Here is a 26,384-nt window from a genome sequence, read left to right as displayed (position 1 = left end):
TTGCTTCCTTTCCCATATGTTCATCTGTTTTGTTTCTTAAACTCCACATATGAGTGAAATCATATATTTGTCTTTCTCTGACTTATTTCACTTAGCGTAATACACTCTAGTTCCATCCATGTAGTTGCAAATGGCAAGATTCCATTCTTTTCAATTGCCAAGTAATATTCCACTTTATATATACCACATCTTCTTTATCCATTCATCAGTCAATGGACATTTGAAGAAGCCATTATTTTTTAAATGTGATAGGACGGTCAATATGGAGGTTAGCTTCCATAATGACCCTTGCCTTTGTTTGCTGGGGCTGCCATAACAAAGCAGACAGATGGCTTAAATGAGAGATATTTATTATCTCAAAGTTCTGGAGGCTGAAAGTCCAAGACCAAGGTTTCAGCAGGGTTGATTTCTTCTGAGGCCTCTCTCCTTGTCTTGCAGCTGGCCACCTTCTCCCAAGTGTCTTCATGTGGTTTTCCCTCTGTACTTGCCCATGTCCTAATCTCATTTCATTAGAACATCAGTTATATTGGATTAGTCCCACACTAGTGACCTCATTTTAATTTAATTACCTCTTTTTAAAATGTTTGTTTATATTTTTTGAGAGAGAGAGACAGAGAGACAGAGTGCACGCAGGGAAGGGAAACAGAGAGATGGAGACACCATCCAAAGCAGGTTCCAGGCTCTGAGCTGTCAGCATAGAGCCTGACGTGGAGCTCAAACTCTTGAACTATGAGATCATGACCTGAGCTGAAGTTGGACACTTAACCAACTGAACCACCCAGGACCCCTAGTTTAATTATCGTTTTAAAGTGCCTATCTCCAAATAAAGTCACATTTTGAAGTGCTAGGGGTTAGGGCTTCAACATATGTATTTTGGGGGGAACACAATTCAACCAATAGCAGCCCCTCAATGTTCCTTTCCACCAGGAGTTCATGCCCTTGTATATTACTCTTCCACATTGAATAGAGGCTAACTCATGTGATGGTGATAACATCCAAGGATGGCTCTCTTTGTGAGGACACCTGAGCAGTCCTTAGGAAGGGGCCATTAGGAGAGTAACTGAGGCTTCTTGCTAAAAGCCAGTACCAACTTAATGGTCATGTATGTGAGTGGGAGTGGATCCTCTAGCCCTATCTAACCTCCTGATGACTGTAGCTCTAGCCAACATCTGACTATAACCTTGTGAGAGAACTCAAGAGAGAACTGAGCAACCAAGCTTTTGTTGAATTCTAATCCACAGAAACTATGAGATACTAAATGATCCTTGTTATTTTAAGCCATTGTTTTGGTATTATTTGTTATGCAGCATCAGATAACTGATACAGCTGAGATGGAGAGCAGTGATTGAAGAAGCTAATGACTATTACATGCCCACTATCTTCTAGCCATAGAATCATCTGTGGGAATACTCTCCAAGCCTCACAAGAGGTCTGTAAAGTGTGTGTTATCATTACTATTTCATCAAGGCTCAGGGGTTAAGGAGATTGCTGAGGTCTTAAATATATGTACTTTCCACTGTTATCACTGGATCCCTATTGTAGGATACTCTCATACCATGACTGATGTTGTGCACACACTTAACTACTTGCTATTATTTAGCAGCAATGAAAGTGAGCTAAAAGGTGTCTTATATTTATCTTAGAATTCTTCTTTGGAAAAGTCACCCTTTTTTACTCAACATTTTCTTCTTCTTTTTTTTTTGCCTCTCATATATTTCTCTTCTCTTCTCTCTCTCTCTCTCTCTCTCTCTCTCTCTCTCTCTCTCTCTCTGTGTGTGTGTGTGTGTGTGTGTGTGTGCATTTTAGTGTTTTCAAAGAAAAATGACTTATTACCCACGAATCTGTGACTTGGCTGGGCTCAGCTGGGTGATGTAGGTTGCATATTAGGCTGCATTCAATCAGGAGCTCAGCTGAGACTGGAATGTCCAAGACAGCTTCACTCATATCTGAGCTCTGGTGTAGCTATTGGCTGGACCTTTCTTTCCACATGGTCTTGCACCGTTTAATGGTTTAGCTTTGTTCTACAGTGGCCAGCTTCCAAAAGAGCTGTCATATATTTCATTATTTTTAAAGCAATATGTCATGCAAAATTCAACTGAGAAGATGTACAGTGAAAATGTCCCTGCCACCAGAGCCTCTGTGCTTCTTTTCCCAAAGGCAACCAGTTACTACTTTTTAAATTAGATTTCCTGAGTCTATATGTATATCTATATCTATATATTTTTATCTATGAAACTAGCTATTATAGCATTTAAAATATAAATGGTATTATTCTTTACACACTTCAGCATCTTGCATTTTTGCTAAAGCTATCTTGGTGATCTTTCTATATTAGGATATGGAGAGCTATAGATCCATCCCATTCTTTTTAAATAGCCATACAATATTTCATTTTACAAATATTACATGAAACAACTTAATGAGTCCCCACTCAATGGACCTGTTTTTATTTAATATACAATGATATTGACAGTGTTGACACTTAATGCAGTAACTATTCACTTTAAAAAATTGGCTTTATAATGTTATAGAGATAGGTATGTTTCTGGTGCACCACTGGGCCACCCCACTATAGCACTACGAGTGGGTCATTAATCAAATGAATACATGTATCATGCTTATGAAAGCATGATCTCAGAAATGCTGCTGACTGAAAACTGGTGTTTTTAAAACTTGCATCGTTAAGTTATACTTACAGATATGCTCTACCACTTTAAGGTCTCTCTCCCCAGTTTTCATTAGATTTTTTTTAATACCCCACACACCACTTCTACTCCATTTTCTTAGAGAAATTATCCCTTCTTGGTTTTAGTGACCTGCACCTGAGCCCCTCCTTCAATCATTAGCCATTTATGTTGCTGCCTGAAACCACATAGAGTCAGATCTATTACTTTGTAGATCTATTACTAGCCTTAGGAGACAAGTGGGGCAGAGTCAGTACTGCACCATTAGTATCCAAGTACATGCATCTCAATGTTGTATCATCATTATTTCAAGTGTATACTCTCATATTCAGTAAGACTAAAGGACACAATCTAGAGCCAGAAGACCTGAGTTCTAACTCTAGCTCTGCTACTGGCTTGATCATTTGTCAAGTGACCTGCCTTAATTCAAGTCCCAAAGGCAGATCTCAAGACAAGGTGTTTTGTTTTGTTTTGTTGTTGTTTGGCACAATTGGTTCATGTAAGGTGTGATCCCAGGAAGTGGTGGACAGAGAGGAAAAGTAAGACATGAAAGGGAAGGAAGCAGACATAACATGCTTTAATGAGTGGGTCACCACTGTGGGAAACTATTCTCAATTCAACTGTGACATCTAGGCGACTATGTAGCAAAGAACAGAAACATCCTGATTTAGGGATGTGAAAGTAGGGTTTTTATTATCTACCTACTCTCATCACTCGCTGATGGAAGATTGCTCCTGGTGTTTCCAATTGTCCATGTAGCTCCAGGACCAAAGAACATCCTCAGGCAGAGATATGCAGGATGTCCTTGGCTATACAGAAACTGTGAAGGTTGCTTCTGGGGGGGAAAAGGGAAAATGGATTTGAACAGAGTTTGCTGTGTTTGGAAGTAGCATGTACATTAGCTAGGAATTTAGCCTTTGGCCCCTTAATGGAGTACTTCATGGTAGGGCTTTCTGAGCACTTAATTCTGGGCCTAAAGGGTGCTTAGCATGTGAAGGTGCAAACGAAATTACTATATGGTGTTTAGAATATCAAGCATGCTAAGTGTTTGCCCTGGGTAGGCCTTTAACATACATGATCCCACCAATCCTAATGTAGTATGGCAAAGTAAGCATTATTATCATGAGGCTCAGAGATTGTTCAAGATTCCACAGCAGATAGAGAAATAGAGGTCAACCAACCCATGGTCATCTATGTGACAAATGTCCTCTAAGCTGGCTAAAGGTGAGTGGGGACACCAGGCTATGTCTGACTCCCCTTCAGAATGGCCTGCTGAGAACTAATAAATGAGGTTATTAAGGTTGTAGGAGAAAATATCTATATTTTTAAAAAATCCATGTTTCTATATACCAGCAGAAAACAATGAAATTAAAAAAATACTATTTATAATAGCATACAAATTGAAATAGGGATAAATCTGACAAAAGATGTGGAAGTTTTATACAGTGAAAACTGTGAATATTGTTGAAAGAAATTAAAAAAGATCTAAATAAATGGAGGGAACTCTGGGTCAGGAGACTCAACTTTGTTAAGATGTCAGTTCTCCCCAAACTGATCTATAGATTCAATGGATTTCCAGTCAAAATCCCAGAAGGCTTTTTTTTTTTTTAAGTAGGCTTCACACCCAACACAGACCCAATGTGGGGCCTAAACTCATGACCCTGAGATCAAGACTTGAGCCAAGATCAAGAGTTGGATGCTTGACTGAGCCACCTAGGTGCCCCCTAGCAGGCTTTTTGGTAGAAATTGATAAGCTGACTCTAAAATTCACATGGACATGCAAAGGACCTAGACTATCCAAAACAAGACTGATTTCTAGACTTATTACAGGGCTGCAGTAACCTACTATCTTGCTTAAAAAGAAATGGTTCAACTGCCTCCTCGTGATTTGGGTTGAAGAAGTCAGTGGATACACTCAGAAGCTGGAAGGTAGGAGGGGATTGAGCACAAGCAGGTTTCATCCTGAGCCAAAGTCTTGGGCCAGTTTGTTGTCTTGTGACAGTGGCAACTCCAGTGCATTCAAGAAAGTGACTTTTTTTTTCTTGCTGATTATATACTTGCGGATTTTCTGGCTCTTGTTTTTGTAAGATTGGGAATAGCACTCTTTTCAGCTCTCTACATCACCAAGAAGAAACTGTAAATCAATGAAATGAATTTTAAATAAAAAGGAGAGGGAATGAAATAATTCAGTGGTCTAGAAGTGACAATGTGAAATAAAAAGAGGGCCTCAGGCCAACTGGTTGCTTAAAGGTGTGTAGAGAAACTAAGACTGTCAGAAAGCCCTAACGTCAAAGTGAAGGTTCTCTGTCACTTTCCCATTTTGAACACCACATGAGATTCCTTCTCCACCATTCTATAAATTACTTATCTCTTAAAGCTTCCTTGAGTATTTCAAAGCTGATTCTCTGACATGTTGGAACATGTTGGAAATTGTGACATCATTATCTTTGGGCAATAAAAGGATAGAAGGGGAAAGAATAGTATGCTATCGCAGTAGAAGAAAAATGCAAGGAGTTCCCATGACGTCCCAAATCTCAGAAAATGCCCCTGGCATTCCAAGAGTAGGATATTGGACCTCACGTTATTTCCATTAAGATATTCAACTATGTCTCTAGAACATTTTGGCCACATCATTGACAAAAATGATTACCTTTTGGACTTTAAGACACAGAACAGATGAACATAAGGAAAGGGAAACAAAAATAATATAAAAACAGGGAGGGGGACAAAACATAAGAGACTCTTAAATGTGGAGAACAAACAGAGGTTTACTGAAGGGGTTGTGGGAGAGGGAGTGGGCTAAATGGGTAAGAGGCATTAAGGAATCTACTCCTGAAATCATTGTTACACTATATGCCAACTAATTTGGATGTAAATTAAAAAAAATTAAATAAAAAGAAAAAAATGATTACTTCTTGTTCTGTAGAATGCCTATAGACATAGTTGATTGTCACTGTGTTTTACAGAAGCATTAGATAAGAGCTCCCTCATAATGAAACCACAGAAATATTTAAGGTTTATTTGAGCAACTTTATAGAGAAAGTGAAATAAAGCTTCTTTCACCTTAACTTACCAACTATTTAATTCCATAACCTCTTTAGGTCCTACAATTTTTATAGTTCAATAGTTGGTCCATATTATCTTATTTCATTTTTAATTGTTTGTTATTTTCCTTGCCTCAGTATTAACAAATTATGTGTTATCAATTTAACAACAGCAAAATATTCCATCTCACTAATAAGTCTTGGGATTTTGAGAACAAGAAATTTTGAAAAGATCTCAATGATAAATCTAGAAGATATTCACTGTAGAAATGATGAAACTGAGACCCAGAGAAGCAGAATATAGAATATAGTAGATAGTGTCAGTTCCTGTTCTGATTATTTCTTGTCTGCATGATAAATTATTTTTTTAATGTTTATATTTTTTGAGAGAGAGAAAGAGGGAGCGAGCATGAGTAGGGGAGGGGCAGAGAGAGTGAGGGAGACACAGAATCTGAAGGAGGCTCCAGTCTCAGAGCTGTCAGCACAGAGCCTGACAAGGGCCTTGAACTCACAAACTGCGAGATCATGACCTGAGAGGAAGTTGGACGCTTAACCACTTAATGGACTGAGCCACCCAGGCCCTCAGATAAATGATTTTTTATTATCTTTCATGGTTCTGTGGGTTGATTAGATTAGAATCAGCTGGATGGTTCTTGTTTACAGTCTATACCAGTGTCCTCCAAGGAAACAGAACCATTTATATAATATATAAATACTTATATATCATATATTTATGTATACATTTGGTTTATAATTTATATAATGTATATAATATTTATATAATTATTTTACACATTAATATAAATATACATAATTATAGTTATCATCATCTTAATTATATGATAATTATTGTATAAATTGTATTATATAATTATATGTTATATCAAGATAATAACTATAATATATAATCATAATTATATATTGATAATATAAAGAAATGTAAATTAATAATTATATTATGCAATTTATAATATATTATAATTTATATGTTATATATTAAATTATATACATATATACTTTTTGAAATCTTTTTTGAAATCCTGCTTGGGCAGGAGTTGGTGTAGGCAACTCCTACAGTCGTGAGGCAGAATTTCTTCTCTTAACCTCAGTTTTTTCTCTTAAGGCCTTCATGACTGGCTGAGACCCACCCACATATTTGAGGGTAATCTCCTTATTTAATGTCAACTGATTTTTGATGTTAACTATATCTACAAAATACCTTCACAGTAAAATCTAGATTGGTGTTAGATTAAATAACTGAATACTATAGCCTATCCAAGTTGACACATAAAACTATCACATGGCCTCTCATAGGGGTATAGTCAGATGTCTTCTGAAGACTCAGTTGGGTGTGATGTCCAAGATGAGTCATTCCCATGGCTGGTGATTTGCACGGGCCATCAGCTGGAAGCTCAGCTAGGGCTCTTGACCATGCCAAACTTATCCCTCCCCATTGATTTGGAATTCTCTCAGCAAGAGGGCTGAATTCTGAAGGGAGTGTCCTAGGAGCCAGCATTCCAAGAAATAGGAAATGGAGGCTGCTAGGCCAGTTAAGACCTATGCCTGGAGCTGGTACAGTGTTCTATTGGTATGTACTATGTTCTATTGATCAAAGCAGTCATGGAGCTCACTCAGACTCAAGAGGGTGGAAAAATAGATTCCATCCTTTTATGGAAGAGTGGCAAGGCCACACTACAGACCATATGGGCTGGGAGATTTAGTTGTGGACATTTTTGGAAAATATAATGGCACTCACCTTTTCCATGTACACTGGCCAGCCATCCAAACTACCAGCACCTGCAACCCTGTGCCTCAGAGCTTTCTCTGGTGACCAGGGTCTGCTGTGCTTCTTGTGGGACAGGTTTGCAGCTGTGTGGAATTAACACTCACCTCCTATAGTTCCCAGCCAATAATTGACAAGAGTTGGATACAATTCCCTTGCTTCCCAGAGCTCCTCTAGCAGGATTAAGTTCCAGTTGCAGACAATGGTAACTTGCTTGATAATTCACTCTTTATTACTGCCTTCCTTTCACTGTTTCTCTTCCCTCATCCCCCTACTATATTGCTTCCTGAGATCACCTCCTGAAAAATTTACTTGCTCTCAAATCTTTGTCTCAAGGTCAGTTTATGGGAGAACCCAACTGAAGTTATAGACTAATGTGTCCAAAGTCAGAGCTAAAACTAGAGGCTAAGCTAACCCCCGCCACCCCAGTCAAGAGCACTTCCCATATTTGTTACATTCTGAAAGTTTCAGAATAATCAAGTGCTTGACTTTATTGAGTGATGGGGGAAGCGCTTATAAAAGAGAAAAATTTGAAGTATATATTAGCTATACTAAGCAGATGTTGGTTGGAAAGAGCACTGGACTAGGAGTCAAGGGATCTGGGTTCTTGCTTATTATTCTGCATCATGAATAAATTGTGTAATTTCCCCAAGCATGAGCTGGAAAGACTAAATTCCCATTCCACAATCATACCTCCAGCATTCCTGCGAGAGTCAAACAGATGATTGCAAAAGTGGTTAACTGGAAGAAAAACAGGCAAATGAATGGAACAATTTATTTTTTCTCAATTTTAATGGTTCATTCAACAAAATATTGTTTTTTTTTTAATTTTCTTTTTTATTTTTAAAAATCTACATCCAAATTAGTTAGCATATACTGAAACAATGATTTCAGGAGTAGATTCCTTAGTGCCTCTTACCCATTTACCCCATCCCCCCCTCCCACAACCCCTCCAGTAACCCTCAGTTTGTTCTCCATATTTAAAAGTCTCTTCTGTTTTGTCCCCCTCCCTGTTTTTATATTATTTTTGTCTCCTTTCCCTTATGTTCATCTGTTTTGTCTCTTACAGTCCTCATATGAGTGAAGTCACATGATTTTTGTCTTTCTCTGACTAATTTCACTTAGCATAATACCCTCCAATTCCATCCATGTAGTTGCAAATGGCAAGATTTCATTCTTTTTGATTGCCGAGTAATACTCCATTGTATATATATACCACATCTTCTTTATCCATTCATCCATTGATGGACATTTGGGCTCTTTCCATACTTTGGCTATTATTGATAGTGCTGCTATAAACATGGGGGTGCATGTGTCCCTTTGAAACAGCACACCTGTATCCCGTGGATAAATCCCTGGTAGGGCAATTGCTGGGTCGTAGGGTAGTTCTATTTTTAATTTTTTGAGGAACCTCCATACTGTTTTTCAGTGTGGCTTCACCAGCTTGCATTCCCACCAACAATGCAAAAGAGATCCTCTTTCTCCGCATCCTCGCCAACATCTGTTGTTGCCTGAGTTGTTAATGTTAGCCATTCTGACAGGTGTAAGGTGGTATCTCATTGTGGTTTTGATTTGCAGTTCCCTGATGATGAGTGATGTTGAAAATTTTTTCATGTGTCCGTTGCCCATCTGGATGTCTTCTTTGGAGAAGTGTCTATTCATGTCTTTTGCCCATTTCTTTAGTGGGTTATTTGTTTTTTGGTTGTTGAGTTTGGTAAGTTCTTTATAGATTTTGGATACTAACACTTTATCTGATGTGTCATTTTCAAATATCTTCTCCCATTCTGTTGGATGCCTTTTAATTTTGCTGATTGTTTCCTTCGCTGTGCAGAAGCTTTTTATTTTGATGAGGTCCCAGTAGTTCATTTTTGCTTTTGTTTCCCTTGCCTCTGGAGACGTGTTGGGTAAGAAGTTGCTGCGGGCAAGATCAAAGAGGTTTTTACCTGCTTTCTCCTTGAGGATTTTGATGGCTTCCTGTCTTACATTGAGGTCTTTCACCCATTTTGAGTTTATTTTTGTGTCTGGTGTAAGAAAGTGGTCCAGGTTCATTCTTCTGCATGTCGCTGTCCAGTTTTCCCAGCACCACTTGCTGAAGAGACTGTCTTTATTCCATTGGCTATTCTTCCCTGCTTTGTCAAAGATTAGTCGGCCATACGTTTGTGGGTCCATTTCTGGGTTCTCTATTCTGTTCCATTGATGTGAGTGTCTGTTCTTGTGCCAGTACCATACTGTCTTGATGATTACAGCTTTGTAGTATATCTTGAAGTCTGGGATTGTGATGCCTCCTGCTTTGGTTTTCTTTTTCAAGATTGCTTTGGCTATTCAGGGTCTTTTCTGGTTCCATACAAATTTTAGGATTTGTTCTAGCTCTGTGAAGAATGCTGGTGTTATTTTGATAGGGATTGCATTGACTATGTAGATTGCTTCGGGTAGTATTGACATTTTAACAATATTTGTTCTTCCTATCCAGGAGCATGGTATCTTTTTCCATTTCTTTGTATCTTCTTCAATTTCTTTCATCAGCTTTCTATAGTTTTCAGTGTATGGCTTTTTCACCTCTTTGGTTAGATTTATTCCTAGTATTTTATGGTTTTTTTGTGCAACTGTAAATGGGATCAATTCCTTGATTTCTCTTTCTATTGCTTCATTGTTGGTGTATAGGAATGCAACAGATTTATGTGCGTTGATTTTATATCCTGCAATTTTGCTGAATTCATGAATCAATTCTAGCAGTTTTTTGGTGGAGTCTTTTGGGTCAACAAAATATTGTGTTTTAAATTTTCTTGCAACCTTCTCATGTAGACTTGATCCACATTCTACATTTCAGAAGTACACAATTGCCTAGTCCATCATTCCACACTGTTTGGATGATCAGGTTATATTGAAAGTCTCTGGGTGTTTTTTTTTAAATTTTTTTTAACATTTATTTATTTTGGGGACAGAGAGAGACAGAGCATGAGCGGGGGAGGGGCAGAGAGAGAGGAAGACACAGAATCGGAAGCAGGCTCCAGGCTCTGAGCCATCAGCCCAGAGCCTGACGCGGGGCTCGAACCCACGGGCCGCCAGATCGTGACCTGAGCTGAAGTCGGACGCTTAACCGACTGAGCCACCCAGGCGCCCCTCTGGGTGTTGTTTTTTTTTTTTAATTAATGTTTATTTATTTTTGAGGGAGAGAGACAGAGCATGAGTGGTGGTGAAGGGGGGATGGGGGGGAGGGTTGCATAGAGAGGGAGACACAGAATCCAAAGTGGGCTCCAATCTCTGAGCTGTCAGCACAGAACCCAACATGGGGCTTGAATTCACAAGCCGTGAGATCATGACCTGAGCGAAAGTCAGATTGAGCCATGAAAGTCTGTAGATTGTGCCCTGAAAGTCTCTGGTTTTAAAAATAAGTCTTCAGATATAATTTTCAGCAGAGAGTTGCCAGTGGCCTACTTAACAAGAAAGGGCTCCTGGAATGGAAAGTGATCTCTCTGACCAGACAACAAATGTTCTATCATTGCGGAGCATACATAGGCATGAATGGCCTGGATAAGATTTTTTTTTTCCATTGGTTTATTTAAAAAAGAAAATTCTATGTCTTATAGCTCCCCCCAACTCACTAGCTTCTTTAGGATTTATGAAATTCACCTAGTTCTTGGTGTGTGTGTGTGTGTGTGTGTGTGTGTGTGTGTGTGTGTGTGTGCTGGGTTTTTGATACCTATCTCTTTGTGTGCTAGTGAGTAGGGTAGAAAAATACAGACAACAGATTAATAGGAGACAGGATATCTCAAGAATGGTCTTGGACACCAGTAATAATATTGATAATTTTCTGTGATAAAATGTAACCACAGGGTCAGGATGTATCTATTTATTTGCTTACTAAATCGATCACACTTTACTGGTTGAGAAGGTAAAATGTGATTTAGGTTCTAAGGATTTGGAATTTACTTTCATTTGACATATATTTTTATGTTATATTTTTTAAGGGAAATAATTTGATTTGGTCTACAGTTTGTTTAGAAAACTTTACTTTCCAACTTGACTGAATCCACAGTTATTTCCTACAGGAACTGGCCTCTTGCTACACCTAGCCTTGGCTTCTGCTAAGGTGAGAAAAGACTTAATTTCGGAATTACATTTCCCTTAAAGACTAATTTCAAACTGAATATTAAAAAAATATGTTGGTTGACAGATTCATATCTACATTACCCCCTCCAGGGCAGCGGATGCTCTTTTGTTTATTTTCTGCTGGTGTGTTAGATCCTGAACACTGAGAACTAATTAGCCTTCTTTGTGTCACTACAACAACTTTTTATGAGCACTTGCTTCTTCATTGTATGGAATCAAATCCTACTAACTTTCATTCAATTGGTGTATTCATGAAAAAATATCCATCTAATAGAGGGAAAGGGAAAAAAACTAGAAAATACAATCAGTTTTTAAGACTTTAGAGTGAAACGCATAGATTAGTTTTAAAAAGAAAGCCTCAATTTAAGGATTGAATTGAAAAAAAAAACTTTATTTTCCTTTCTTGACATCTACAGTATGCAAAGGTAAGAAAGCCCTTTTGAACTGGGGGGGAAGTTGTCCTTTGAAATGACTTCAGTGATATGATTTCATCTGTATTTCAAACGCATTAATTTCACACCGTCCAAGCTAGGTAATGAAGATGCACAGATTCGGGTCAAATTCACCCTCCAGAAAAACTACAAATTAAGATGCTGCTGATTGATCCGCTGCTGGCTGTCTTAATCATCTTGATCAAAATCCAAACATTAAGAAAAGGGACCCGGAGAGATGCCTTTGGGCTTTTGACAAACCCTCGACCAAACTCTAGGCTAGGCTAGGCTAGGCTGTAAGCCCAGCCTGTGCTTTCCTAATCTTTTTCCAGGCAAGAGACCCCATCAGCCCGCGTGGGGCTCGCAGCGTTCCTCGCGAGGGCTTCGACACCCCCACCCCCACCCCCCAAACCCAGACACACCCCGACCCCGCGAACGGGTCTGGGCTGTCAAAACACGCAGCGGCGTGCTGAGTCCCAGTAACTCGCCTGACGATTAATGAGCGACTTGATAATTTAATATCGCGTGTGATTAAATTATAAGGCGTGGGGGAGGGGAGCTCTGAGCTCCCTCGCCCGTCAGGGCCGACGCCGCCAAGCCTCCGGGTCTCCGCTGAGTGCGGACCGCGCTCTTCCTTCGCTCAGTGCCTGGCAGGCTCGGCAAGCGGCGGGTCCGCGCCTTCCCAAGGTCAGTGGGCCGCGGGAGGGGAGGGCGACGGGGTAGGGGTTTGAGGTGGGGGGAAAGGTGACTCGAAGAGCCGAAGGGGGAGGTGCTGGCACCAGGCAGCGTGGGTCTGAGCGGAAGAGGTGGGTGAGCGGCCGGCTGTTCCTTGGCAAAGGCGCGGAGGGGTCGGGAAATGGCCTCAAAGGGAAGATCTCTTTCTGAAATCCCCTGTCCCTCTGGGACCCCGAAACCCCTGGAAGAGGGGGCGCGCGGCCTGGTCCGGCTGGGTCTCCGCCCGGCCCCCACCCCATGCGCCTGGACTTGGAGAGGGTTTCTCTGCAGGCAAGGGGTGGCGGCCGGGTTGAGCCCCCAAAGCCCCTTCTCCCCAGCCGCGGACCCAGCCCTGTCCAGTGCCACGCGGAGTCCAAGCCAGCCTAGGGTATGTTCGGAAGGAGAGAGGGAGTATAAAACCACGCAAAAGCCTGAAGCCTCTGGAAAGCAGACAGACGCTGACAGTCTCTGGGGTTCCCAGCTTGATTTATTGGGGAGGAGGCGCGGGAATCCTATCTAAGCCCCTTTGAGGTTACTGGAGGGACTCCTTACTGTCACTCCCTTCTCCTTAAAGACTGGTCGGCAGGCTCAGGCGTGGCTACCCCTTCCTCTGGAAGTGTGAGCTCAGGTTTTGAGGCGAAAGCCCCCCGTGGGCCCGCGTGGGTAAAGGGGCCGACTGCCCGCACAGTCCCCGCAGCCCTGGCGCAGCCCTGCACAGCCCTGGCTCAGCTCCTGCGCGCGAGATGTAGACGGCTGCCTTTGCTGCAATGCAGAGCCCCTACTGTGCGCGGAGGACGGCAGTATTGGAGGGGGAACCCGAGAAGCCCCTCGGTGGGCCAGAGGGAGCGTCGCGTCTTCGTGGTCTCATCGGAGGGCTTCACGTTCATCACAGGGAGGGCAGGCCCTCGAGAGGCGAGGATGTCTTCAGAAGAACCTAGGAAACCACCTGGGGCTGTTCAGACGCGGAGCAGGAGGGTGAGAAATGAAAACGCCCGATCGGGGCTCCCGAGGGTGGGGTGTCCAAGCTCTGCTCCGGGCCTGGCAAGAGGATGGGTACTGGCTGGATTTTCAGCCAGGCAATGAATGCTAGAGGCGATGCCGCAGGATGAACCCAGGCTACCTGCTGATCATCAACTAGAGGCCCGAAAGAGCTCCAGGAATGGCGCCTCTGGTGTCGGGTGTTTTGGGCTCCAGGTGCGATGGCAGAACGTCTCTCCGAGGTGCGGTGGCAGATGCTCCCTGCTAGGAAGGGATAGAAGCTTCCCAGGTCGGGTTCCTCGGATATGCAGGAATCACCACCCTTTTTTTTTTTTTTTTTTTTTTTTGGCTTCTTTAAAAATTTGGAAGTAGCGCCAAGCGCGGAGGGTGGTGGTGGTGGTGGTGATTCCCCCCTGCTTGGCGTAAACAAAGGTCACAGTACTAGGGGAGACTATATATATATATATATATATATATATATATATATATATATATTCAAAACATCCAGAGAGACTATGAGAATGGACCTGCCTAGCTAGAGCAGAAACAAACCACAAATTTGTTCTAGGAGGCTTAGCCCGTCATACCTCAAATTACCAGAGGGTGTAGGTAGGCTGTACCTGCAAAGCCAGGATATTCAAAACACACAAAATGCTCCTTAGGAAAAAAAGTTTGAAGGTGCAGTGGGGTGGGGTGGAGGAAACACACCCAGAAAGCTTCTCTCACTCTTGGCCTGCGTGTGTCCTTGGAAGCGCCTTTACCCCGGGGGGCTTTGTTCCGGTAGAACTCCACTCTGTCCAGGCCCACAGGTTCTAAGGAGGAGGCCGCCCCCTCAAGGTGCCTGAGTACTAAGTAAAAGGGTTTCATAGGCAAGGATGCTGCCTGCGACCGCCTCCGTATCTGGGAATAATTCTGCAGAGAGGTAGCCCCGGACATGACCAGTGTGCATGCTGGCACTGGACCCCAGCATACTGACACGCCCCAAAGCCAGACGGGAGATTATGGAAGGCTGCTTATGTCCCTGTTCTTAAAACATTCCTGAAGTTTGCTCCTCCGTGCTTCTGTCAGATACAAGCTGCATCCCTTTATCTGGTTTCCACCCAAAACAGTGGCTGGGCCCACGGAGGACAATTTGAAAGGACGGGGCCAACTTCTTCCTCCAAAAGGTACCACTTACTGTGTGAATAACAGACGCCTCGTGGACGCAATACCTTTCCCCGGAATTAAATTTGGGTTCCAGAAATGGGACTGGGAAAGTCCTAGACAGAAGTGTGTCCTTGGAAGGAGGGACCCCCGCGTTCACGATATTAATGTGTTGTGATGAGGGGCGCCAAGCTAGGTTTTCCTTCCCAGATTATTGTCCATCTGTAGTCTGACTAAACGGCGCCAGGATACCTTGAGAGCGATGGCCATATCCAATTTCTAACGACTCCCAAAGTTGCAAAAGGAGGAAAAGTTAGTTTTCTTTTATCCACAAGATCACTCCTGTTTAATGATGTCGGACATCTGCAAAATGACGTCGAAACCGGCGGCGCATTGGGTGGCATTGTTCACTCAACCTGCCGGGACTGAGCGCTAGTGCCTTTTCCCTGTCTCCCGAGGGCGAGTTCGCGCATTGATTTCACCCCTCGCTCTCAGCCTGCTGCCGAACACCATTTAGGCCAAGATCGGGTATAATGGGAAACACTATCAGCAGACAATTACCCTTTCAGAGGATTCACTTCTCCTCACAGACACTGTTATTTGAGAAATAGGATCATTTGATTTCATATTGCACTAAATAACACCCAGCCGGTTCAAATTGCCAGCTTCTTAAAAACCGCCCATTGGAATAAATTGCAGCGGCCTCTTTTGCTTTTTCAGGGCAATATGATGGGCACCGGGCAGAACTTGTAAAAATAACTACAAAGCCAGCCCTGAGCTGTCGCTATTGGTGGGAACAGCTCTGCTACCCTGCAGGCAAAGGCATTTAGCCACCCGATTTCCTGCCACCTCCCCCTCCGCCCTCCAATTTAGCGATGGTTCATCCACCTGGATTTGGGATTAAAATGCACAGCCTTAGCCGCTCGGAGAAAGTGCTTCGGGATACACCGCGAGTTAGGGATGAGCAGAGAGAGATGGGCGGGTGCGAAAGGCACGGATTTGCTTGGGTGCCGCCGAGGTGCCAACAGGGCTTTGACGCTGGGAGACAGCCGAGGGTCTGGGGTTTGCAGTTGGGCTGTGCACTCCGCAGGTTCTCGGGTCTTGGGTTCCCACCTGGAGCGTGCCACTGCCGCCGCGCCCGGCTTACCCGTGCACTCTCCAGACCTGCCGGCCGCTGCGACACACTCTGACCTCAGTACCTGCGGCAAATCGGGAGCTGTGGCTCTCAGGGTCCGAGTTGGGACGGAAAGAGAAGGGAGCCTCACTGTGGCTTCAGTAAGGAGTCCAGAGACAGAAAGCGGGCGAAGAAGAAAGGGAGAGTTCGCTGCACACCCGCCGCCAGGGACATTTCAGAAAGAATTAAGCTTTTTAAAATTGGTCACGAGCTGAGGTTTAATAGACACTCTGTTCAACTGAGTGACAATTGTTCAGCTCGATGGGGGCGATCCATCCCCCCTCACTTTTATGTAAAACAAGATTTGACTCCTTGGTGCTTGTTTCATTCGTGCTAAGGGGATGGGTGAATTTAAAACCAACGGGGCCTTGGCGAATCTGCCCTTTGAAGTCTTTATTACATTTGTGTTAATGTACTTCACGAAGGCCGAATTAGACTCCCTCAGGTAAATTGAAGGCCGCATCCTAGGAACTCATATGTGCACCCCAATTCGAGGCATGAGTTGGATCGCGAGCCCCAGAGGGAGTTATTCTGGGCCTTTGGGGACTGGGTGGGAGCGCTTTCTCTTCCCTGGCACTGGGAGGAGCCAGGGAGCAGGGGTTTGTGGACATGAGCCCAGAAGGAAGGTTGCAGGCGCCTCGAGTGAGAAACTAAATTTCTTCTGCTGGGCTTGGCGCAGACTTCAGTGCCGGGGCAATGGCGGGGGTTGAGGAAAAGGCGCGGATGCCCGCCCTAGATGGAGTGATGGGGCTCTGAGAGTGCCTACACCTTCCACTTGGCCTTGCCCTGCGGACCCTGAGCCGCTCTGCGCCTTAGCGTTTTCCCCCTTCACTCATTTCCCCCAGCAAATAAAAGCGCAGTCCGCGAGCATCAAGTGTGCGTGCCCAAACCAAACTCTGGACCAAGTTGTGCGCCTGGGCCTTTGAAGCTGCCTTCCGGGCCTGGGAAGAGGCGGCGATGCGCGGTTTCCCACGCAGCCCGCTCTGGCCCTGCGCCTCTAGATCCAAGGCAGGCCTTGGGCTGCCCACCAGAGCCCACGAAGAGTCCCGGCGCGTGCTCCATCCAGGTCCCTACCTCAAGGCCCTGGCGTCCCCACTCAGCTCCCCTCTCTGCCCCAGCCACCCCCCACCCCGCACTCAGGGCGTTCTCTCCCAACTTGCCTTCGCTTCCCCGTGGGGGCGCAAGCAAGAAACCCTTTTCTTGCCAAACGCCAAGCCCAAACGCGGCCACTTTTCGACGAGGCAGGGAAAGGGTGATCAAATTCGGAGGAGCCGGAAAACACGTCTTGACCGACTCCAATCTTCTCAGCAGGCAAGAATGGAACCACAGAGCTACCTCTGTGGAACCACCGCGCCTCTGCCCTCGCGATACTGACCCTGGGCCGGAGCCCTGGAGCAGGCAGAGGCTGCTGCCGCGACTAGTTGCGCCCCTGGGGTTCCGAAAGGGGCTCTCAGGACCTCGAGGGTCCTCCGCACGCACCTCTTTCTCAGACCAGGGCCGGGGCAGCGCGTTCAAAATCGGCCTCCAGCACTGGGTGGGAGCTTTGTGTCCGCCCTGTCCCGGCCTGGGAGCCCGAGGTGAGGGCGGCGAGAACCAGTTGTCGCAGCTCCCGTAGGCTTTGGCTTCGGGCTTTGGCTTTGGCTGGGGCGTCCTCCCCTTTGCTCACTATTCCCGCCCCCATCCCTGATCTCCTCTAGGCAGTGCGGACCCCTGCGCCACCCTCCCTTGCTTCCTCTCCTTCCGCGTCGCCTAGTTTACCAGCGCGTTTTGTTCCCTTGTCGGATTCCCGGCCGAGGGGCAGTTACCGTGCTCTCCTCCGATGGACGCTAATCAAGTAATTTCCCCATCCCAGCCCCATCAAATTGCTCTTTAGCTGTTGAACCGCGGAGTTTTGCTCGCCTTTTCACATGCTAATCATTCCCATTCAGCGGCTCTCGGTGGGGCTGTTTGTCGCGGGATAAATCTCCTTGTTTGCCGGCTGCATGATTAATTGATATTGTTGTCTGGCTTTTGTGGGGGCCGTGAGGAGCTGAAAGGCGGCGCGTCGTGACTGCGCCGGGGGCCGCTGGCTACATCATCGGGCTGCCGAGGTCCCGGCGAGGTCGAGCCGGGGCTGATGACATTATGCGCCCGATTTGGTTTTCCTTATTAAAAGGATGATGAAAGACTCGGAGACCCCAGTTTTACAACCCACCACTGGGGCGTAGAAACCGCACAGAGTTTAAGCCACAAGCGCAGACAAAGCCTGGACGTTTGCTTAATTCTGAGAAAAGAGAAGGTGTCACTCTCCACGCAAGAGACAATTAAATCGCATTTCGGCCTACCCGGGATTTCCATAGGAGTTGAACTTGCGCGCGCAGCGGTGTGTGTGTGTGTGTGTGTGTGTGTGTGTGTGTGTGTGTTCAAATAAAGAATAATTTTTTGGGGGGAGGGAGAGGGGTGTTTGTAAAGACAGGTTAAAACACTTAAAAAATAAGTAAAGGGAATCCCGAGCACAGAAGACCTTACAGGTTGCGGTCGAGGAAAGCAGAGCAAAGGCGCTTCCAAATCTGGACCCGGGTTTGCCAAACACTCGCTGTTGAGACCTAATCACCTGCCACAAAGGGGCCCGGCGCTAACGCTCAGCTCTCAGGATCACTAAGGCCGGGAACCGCCTGCAGGCCAATATATTATTTGCTATCCGGGTCCCTGCTCATTGCTGCAGTTTTCCTCCTTCCGCAGGTGCACAGTCAAACCAACAAATTCCTCCGCGCTCGGCACCCCTCCCGCCTTCTCCCCTGGGTCCTGGGGTTTTATCCTCTACGGACATCCCTGAAAACTTGGAGATTCAATTAAATAATTCCAGTTACGCGGTGCTCCTACCGCCTGCTTATTGCAAATATTTCCTTTTTCGAGTTCCTTAAAAAAAAAAAAAAAAGCAAAGAGAAGAAAAGAAACTGTCGCCTTCGCTTTCACTGCGCGCGGGGTAATTGATAGGCGCCATCGGAGGTCAGAATTTGCATAAGAATTAAGAGCAGTAAATTAATTTAATATTCCATGCACATCTCCAATTATTCCTGGAGACCTTTGTCTCCGCGGCTGCCAGAGAGGGGATTCAGCTGCTCTTCAGCCAAACAACATCTGTGCGGTTAATAATTTGATAAACAGCTCATACAAATAGTTTCTGAATTATCTGGCAGCCCAATGACTATTCAGTTTGGAAACGCTTTGGCAGGGTCTCCCAGCGTCCTCCGAGGGCTTCAGGCGCCCGCTCAGACAAATGTCTTCTTATCTTTTAAACATCAGCAGACGACAATGTGTAGGATAAGTCATTATCATTAAGTAATAACCCTACCCCTTAAAACAAAACAAAACAAAACAAAAAACGCCTGGGTCATCAAGGTGTCGGCAGGTCGTGTATCAAATACCCTGAGATTAATAGACCTGCTGGGGAGGGGTACTGAGTGAAGAACTGCCTGAAGGAAGAAGACTTGGGTGTTGGGGGGGGGGAGGGTGAAATAGGGGGCTGCTTTCTTTAATGTCCTGGATTGAAATTGACTGACTACACTTATGTATGCAAATATCTACTGGAAGGGGAATGTGGTAGGTGGGTGAGAGGAGATCAACTTTTCACTGGATTGCCTCTTGTACCTTTCAATGTTTCCCTGTTACATGCCGTATTATTTATTCCAAAAATAAATACATAAAAGACAAACTGAATTACCAAAAAGCAGAGGTGACTTATTTTGGCTGCCTATAGTCCTTACCTGATTTCTCCCCATTCTTCCTCCTGACCACACTTCCTCCTTCCTACCTTCACCCCCAGCCAGTGCCTCCCACCCCCATCCTGATAGCAACTTCCCACAAAGCACAAGTATGTCACCTAAACGTTGAGTTGGCCACAGTTTGGAAGGAAACACTTTGCACAATGATGCCATACTGTTGTCAAAACAGACCTGAATTTAGACACGTTTCCCTTGCTATTCCTGTTCCTATACTGAAGATTTCATAGCTGTGATTATGTTCCTTTATCTTTCTGCCACCCATAGCAGAGCCCTGTTCCTGATATTAAGTCTAGAAAAGAACCATTTGATCTTGAATGAGACTCAGACTGCTCTAATTTTGCAACCTGTGCATTGCAGCTCTTTTGACTATGAGTCTGTGTTTACCCTGGAATTGTTCTGCACTGACTTCACTATAACAGGATGTTCTACTGGGATCCTTATCTTTGTCTATACATTCTTACACGTTTGATGTATACACCTCACCCATTCAGTATTTTTTCTGTTTCCTACACTGCTAACAATCTAAGTACTTGAAACCACTGAAAACTACCCTGAAGTTCTGAGTAGTGTCTAAGCAGTAATATGATCGAGCTCTGTCCTTGTACTCTAATGAGCCTGGGGTAGCACTGAGCTTTAAATACAAGCAAGCTCTTCAGACTATAGGTCTAAATATACTTTACAATGAATACAACGTTTGCCTGGCTCAATTGAAGAATTACTTTTCCAGAAAACAAGTCATTGTGTCACAAGAATACAATAGCATTTCAACCAAGTACATTCATTTCTATTTTTTAACATTTTCTTCTTGCATTTCATTAGGTGCCCCCCCCCCACCCCGCCCCCGTGCCTTGCAGGTTTTAAAAGCATACAAATCGTCTCTGTTATTTATGATTAGGGGTCTCTGTCTGCATCTTTTTATTAATTTCTGACTTTGATTCAGACTTGCAGTCATCAGAGTGATTCGAAAACATTTCTTTTCTTAAATGGAACATTATCAATTCAATTGGGAACCATTCTAAACACCAACATATTCAGTTTCTTAATCTGCATCTCTGATGTTACTCATTTTTATGCACACAACCTATCCCCTATGGCGTTAGTTTGTTTATGCTTGATATTTATCTTTTTTTACATTTGTTTGACTATTTTTCAAGGCAGTATATGGCAGAAAATGGCTATTAAACAAGAATATGGGGAACTCTGATTATATTTTGACTACGTAAGTCAAGCCATAGTACACTGAAATTTTGCGGGTATTTTTCTTTCTTTTCTTTTCTTTCCTTTATTTTAAACTAATGAGCCCTCTCCAGAAAAGCCGTCTGGATACCATTAAAGTTGATGAGTTTGGAAGGATTATCCTGATAAATGCTTGGCTTCTTGGTGATTAGACACATATTTTCAGCAGTTTCCTAAATGAGACTGAGATCTGCATTTGGAGGGAGGTTTGCTGAACATAACTGGAAACTGTTGGTGAAAAAAATCTAGAGTATCACTTTATTTTGTAGAGTTCAAATCAAAGGTAACTGCTACTCATGTACACTTGCAGTAAAAATATTGGAAATACAGTATTAGGTGATATTCAGTAATTTAACAACACGTACCCTGTCATTTCCAACCTAATTATAAAAGAAATAAGCCTTCTCTCCTGTGAAAAGTTACAGAATAGACAAGGAGCAGAATAATGATTTTAAAAAGTGCTATCTTCTTCAAGGATAAAAGACTTTTTTTTTTTTAATTTGAAGGAAAAGAACAGTGCAGAGCCATTAAAGAAATTCTCCCAATAAACAAATTTTTGCAATTATTTGAAAGAATGAATAATTCTGATTGCTCTTTTAACAAAAAGTGATTTTTACATATGTGGCCAGCTCAAACCCAAATCTATTGAAAAACTGAGTTTGAAAAATATAGGTTAGCATGTAAAAGTTAGGAACAGAATTCACTTAGATAAACCCATCTCCTCTCATTTTCTTCTATTTTAATATTTAAATAAGCTATGCTGGGTTCTCATACTGGATTTAAAAGGAAAGAGCTTCAATACTTATTAGCCTATGGATAATTGCAAGCCACAGAAACAAGTCCAGATTCCTCAGAGATGACTGCAAAATGTCTCTGATCATTGTGGATGTCAGCCTGTCCCATGGTTCTTTCCCTCCACTCCCACCAGGAGTCATGATTGCAATCCACAGGTTGAGTTTCACCTAACTCCATGTGTACCATTCAACACCATTGTCACTGTGGATGTGTATGGATTTTCAGACACTGCTCTGTGGTATGACAGTAAATTAAAGTTGAGGGAGAAGTCTGTTATTATTATTATTTTTAAAATATGTACCAAGGGGCTACATGGGTTAAGTATAAGTCTAGCTGGCTCTGCTTAAAGGAGACGGTCATGGATAGTGGGGACTGTGGACTCCCTGGGCCATTGGCTTTGGCCAGAAAGTTCAATCCAGCATCCTAGTGTAGACTGAATTTAAGAGGGGTTCCAAGGACTTACTCTGCTTTGCTGACACTGTGAGGAAAGCAGATGGATCCTGCAGAATATCGGACTCATAAGCATGACATTTGAGACCTGCCACAGTCTGGTTGGAATCAATGTAGGGGTCAGAAGGAACTAAATGGTGGGCAGAAGGCTTATAGTTCTATCTGTCCACTAACTGGCTGTAGACACTTGGGCAATCACCTAATCTCCCTGTGTCATGGATCCTGTCTGCCACTTCTCACCAATTTATTCTCTTCTTGCTAGGCACATGGATGCCCAGCTGGACTACATTTCCCAGCCTCTCTTGCAGTTGTGTAAACTCTTGTGACTAAGTTTTCACCAGTGGAATGCAAGCAGAAGTGATGGGAGTAATTGTCATCTCATACTTGCACCTTCCTTTTCCTTCTTACTGGCTGGAATGATGCTAATGGAAGCCACATATGGAGGATGACAAAACTCGCCCAATGACCTGGAGGATGACAAAACTCGCCCAAAGACCTGGGCTCACAAAATGACTCCCTAGAGCAGAGTCTGCACTTTCACCCTGAACTGTTATATGGAGGGAAATAAATGTCTATTTTGTTTGAAAAACTGCATATTTGGTTCACTTTGTTACAGCACTTACCCAAAGTAATCTACATCCTGGCTTTCTTTTTCTTTTTCTTTCTACTTTTTTTAAGTGCTTATTTATTGATTTTTGAGAGAGAGATAGAGTGCAAGTGGGAGAGGGGCAGAGAGAGGGAGAGAGAGACTCCCAAGCAGGTTCCACGCTGACAGCACAGAGTCTGACGTGGTGTTCAAACCCACAAACTGTGAGATCATAACCCAAGCCAAAATCAAGAGTTGGTTGCTTAACCCACTGAGCCACCTAGGGGGCCCAGGCTTTATTTTTCTTAACTGTAAAGTGAAAGTATCTTAGTTTGGGTTTCCCCCAAAGCAAGCAGTTTATTAGAGAGTGATCTGAGGAAATGCCAGTTGAGGAGTGGGGTTGACAGACAGGAAAATGCAGGCAGCCATTAAAGTGTACTTTAAAGCAAATTACCATTGTGGGTAACTGGGATTTAATTCTATTGAGGCAACTTTGAGAAATGGTATAGAACATCTGCCTTAGAATAAGTCCACCTGAGCCAAAGTATTTATACACCGACTCCCATCAATCATTAGCTGAGGGTTACTTTTCATGGGCAGTATTTCCTCAGCATGTCTAGCCTATTTCATAGGCAAAGTAGGCTTTGGGGACCAAAGGAAATACTCAGGCAATGCACCGCATATGCTGGTGGCTGGATATTGAGCTGGTAGGCACTGAAGTTTAAGGGCAAAGGTCTACTGATAGGACACTGACCACATCTGCTACAGAAGGCATTGATGAATAGTCTTGAAGCTCCCCTTCCTACATTGAAGTTATCTGGACTCAGTTTATCAATCTGTTCTTCCAGTTGCTAATCTGAAATGCCTGCCCCAGCCAGGCTGGTTTACTTGATTTAGTGCTCCCCAAATACCATGAGCATTTATTCTCCTTTTATTTGTGCCATCCTTTCATGGGGAAAGTATCCCATCACGGGTGTACTCCCCTTTTTTGTCAGCATTTAACCAACCACTCTAGAACTTAGTGCCTTAAAACTACAATAATTTGGTATTTTTCACAATTCCATGGGTTAGAAATTGGGGCAGAATCTGCTAGGCACTTCTCCATGGAGGGTCAGCTAGGCTTATTCACCTGGAACCACCAGGATGGCCCCTTATCTTCAAGGACGTCTCTTTGTGTGGTTGTGTATCATTCAGTAGCCCAGTGAGGACCTCCCTGCAAGACAGCAGCTGGGTTCCATAAGGGAAGAAGTAGAAGCTGCTAGTCCTTTGAAGGCTTGCGCAGCCAGAAGCCTCAAAATGTCATTCCCATTTCATTCTATTGGTTAGAGCAGATCACAAGGTCTGCCCAGGTCAAGGGGGGGCAATAGGCTCTTCCTCTTTGTGGGAGGAGCTGCATATGCATAAAGGAAAAAAATACAGTGGCCGTATTGTATACTGTCCATTATGCCTACCCGCCCCTTTTGCACTTATTCAAATTCAAGACATATTCCTGTCCATGCTCATATAGAAAGCCTTTGTTGTTATGCTAGGCCACTGGGGTCTTCTAGCCCCACCTGAACTCCGTGGGCGCTTCTTATCACACACACTTCTTATCTTGTCCTTAGTTATTTATTGTCTTGTAACACTTTGTTGCTACCCATTGCTGCCTCTTTGAGAGCAGAAAATGCATATTAGATTTCCAAGAACATTTTGTATAGTGTGTATCTCTGCAAAAGCAAAGGAAGGGCATAGAAGTAAGAGGTGGGTGGAAGGAGTCACTAGCATGTACATGCCCTTAGGCTAAGAACTAGATCAGTAGAACTCATTTCTAGTAGATTTATCTGGAGTTTTCAGCTGTAAATTCTGAAAATCAAATAATTCTGAAATCCTTCCAGCCTAAGTGAGGCTTAGGTGACACACATAGTCACACGAGGGAATGGCCATGTTTGTGAATGGAATGGATCACCAGGAAGGCCTCCCCTTCCCAAACACCACTCCTCTGCCATAATGATTCCCTTGTGTCAAGCTTTGCCCTCTTTTAAAATTCAAGTACTACCTGAGGGAGATGAGTGGGAAGGAGAGGGCAGGGAATTTGAATCTCTGATGTTCTAGTGATAAATTAACTGATAAGAGAAGTGTTTCTCTTTCAACAGAAGAAACTGGGACAGCATGGATGTGCTGGAAGATTGGAACCCACTGATGCTGAGGGGGGTAGAATTGAGGAGGAGGGATCCTTATGGCCAAGTGGTCTCCTTTCATTTCAGCCAGGCCAGTTGTGAGGAGACATTCTCAAGAATGCACTGCCCTGGGCTTTAGAATGTAGCTACCATTCTCAGAGACAACAGAGAAAGATAAAAACATGAGTCAAGGGAAGATTCTAGAACCTATGCATATGTTTTTGTGGGTTTGTAGTCAGCAAATGGACATCCCTCCAGTCTCTGGCATTCAGTCTCCTACACTGTGACTGGGTCCTTTGTCACTAGGTTTCCAAAGGTAGAGTAAGCCTTTAGTGGGTCTATGGTGTCCACAGAAAATGAAATAAGAGTTGTTGTTTTCCTTTAATAGAACCACTAAGGGAAGATCAGCAGACAGCAGGGATGCATAAAAGTGCAAAAGACTGACAAGACTTCCTCTGTTTCTCCTAGTGACAAGTGGGGGTATTTCTATAGCTCCCTGAACATGTTCTCTCTGTAACTCCCACCCCACTTTATTAAATGCCCTGAATTGCCCTTTGGGATCAAAACTTTATCATGTCAATCAAAGTAGGCTTGCTTCAGCTCACCTCATGGCTAAAGATATCAGATGTGTAAAAGATGATGGGTTAGACACATTTTCAGGACTAGTAGCTCTTTGTGCATTGATGTTAGCTAGCATGCATAAAATGCATTTTACTGGGCTCGTGGAAATGTGTGATGGTTGTCAGCTCTAGGAGAGACAGAATACAGTATGGATTCTGCCCTGGGTCATACCTGGGTTTAAATTCTACCTCTGTTGTTAGTCTTGTGACCTTGAGCACATTTGAAAACTCTGTTGGATGTGTGAAAAGTTTTCCTCATGAGGAAAGTGAGAATAACAATAACAATAAGTCACAGCGTTGTTATATTGAATAAGTAAAGATGTACTAATTTTTTAGAAAGTTCCCTGAAACAAAATTATGTCTAATAAATGACTTTCAAAGAAAAGTTATTATTTTTTTTTCCTGGAAGCCTGTACCTCCCATTCCCTTTCTCGATTTTACCCATTCTGCCGAACCCCTTGCCACCAGTTTGTTCTCTGTATGTATGGGTCTGTTTCTGCTCTTTTGTTTGTTTGTTTTTCACATATAAGTAAAATCATATGGTATTTGTCTCTGTTTCTGACTTATTTCACTTAGCATAATATGCTCTAGGTTCATCCACTTTGTTACAAATGGCAAGATTTTATTCTTTTTTATGGCTGAGTAATATTCAATTATATATATTTATAAAATTATATATACCACATGTTATTTATCCATTTATGTATGGATAGATA

At 43.5% G+C, this 26,384-nt stretch overlaps 1 long non-coding RNA gene across 1 annotated transcript; it reads left to right on the top strand.

The window, feature by feature from the left end:
* Positions 1 to 12,541: 12,541 nt before the first annotated feature.
* LOC111559797 lies at positions 12,542 to 22,900 on the top strand. The gene is made up of 2 exons (XR_002741068.2): positions 12,542 to 12,739; positions 22,569 to 22,900. It is a non-coding gene; the product is annotated as an uncharacterized LOC111559797 (long non-coding RNA).
* Positions 22,901 to 26,384: the final 3,484 nt, after the last annotated feature.

The sequence above is a fragment of the Felis catus genome, chromosome A3 (assembly GCF_018350175.1).
Source record: "Felis catus isolate Fca126 chromosome A3, F.catus_Fca126_mat1.0, whole genome shotgun sequence".
NCBI lineage: Eukaryota > Metazoa > Chordata > Mammalia > Carnivora > Felidae > Felis > Felis catus.
Note: the sequence above shows the minus strand (reverse complement) of the source record. Positions and strands in the feature narration are given on the sequence as shown.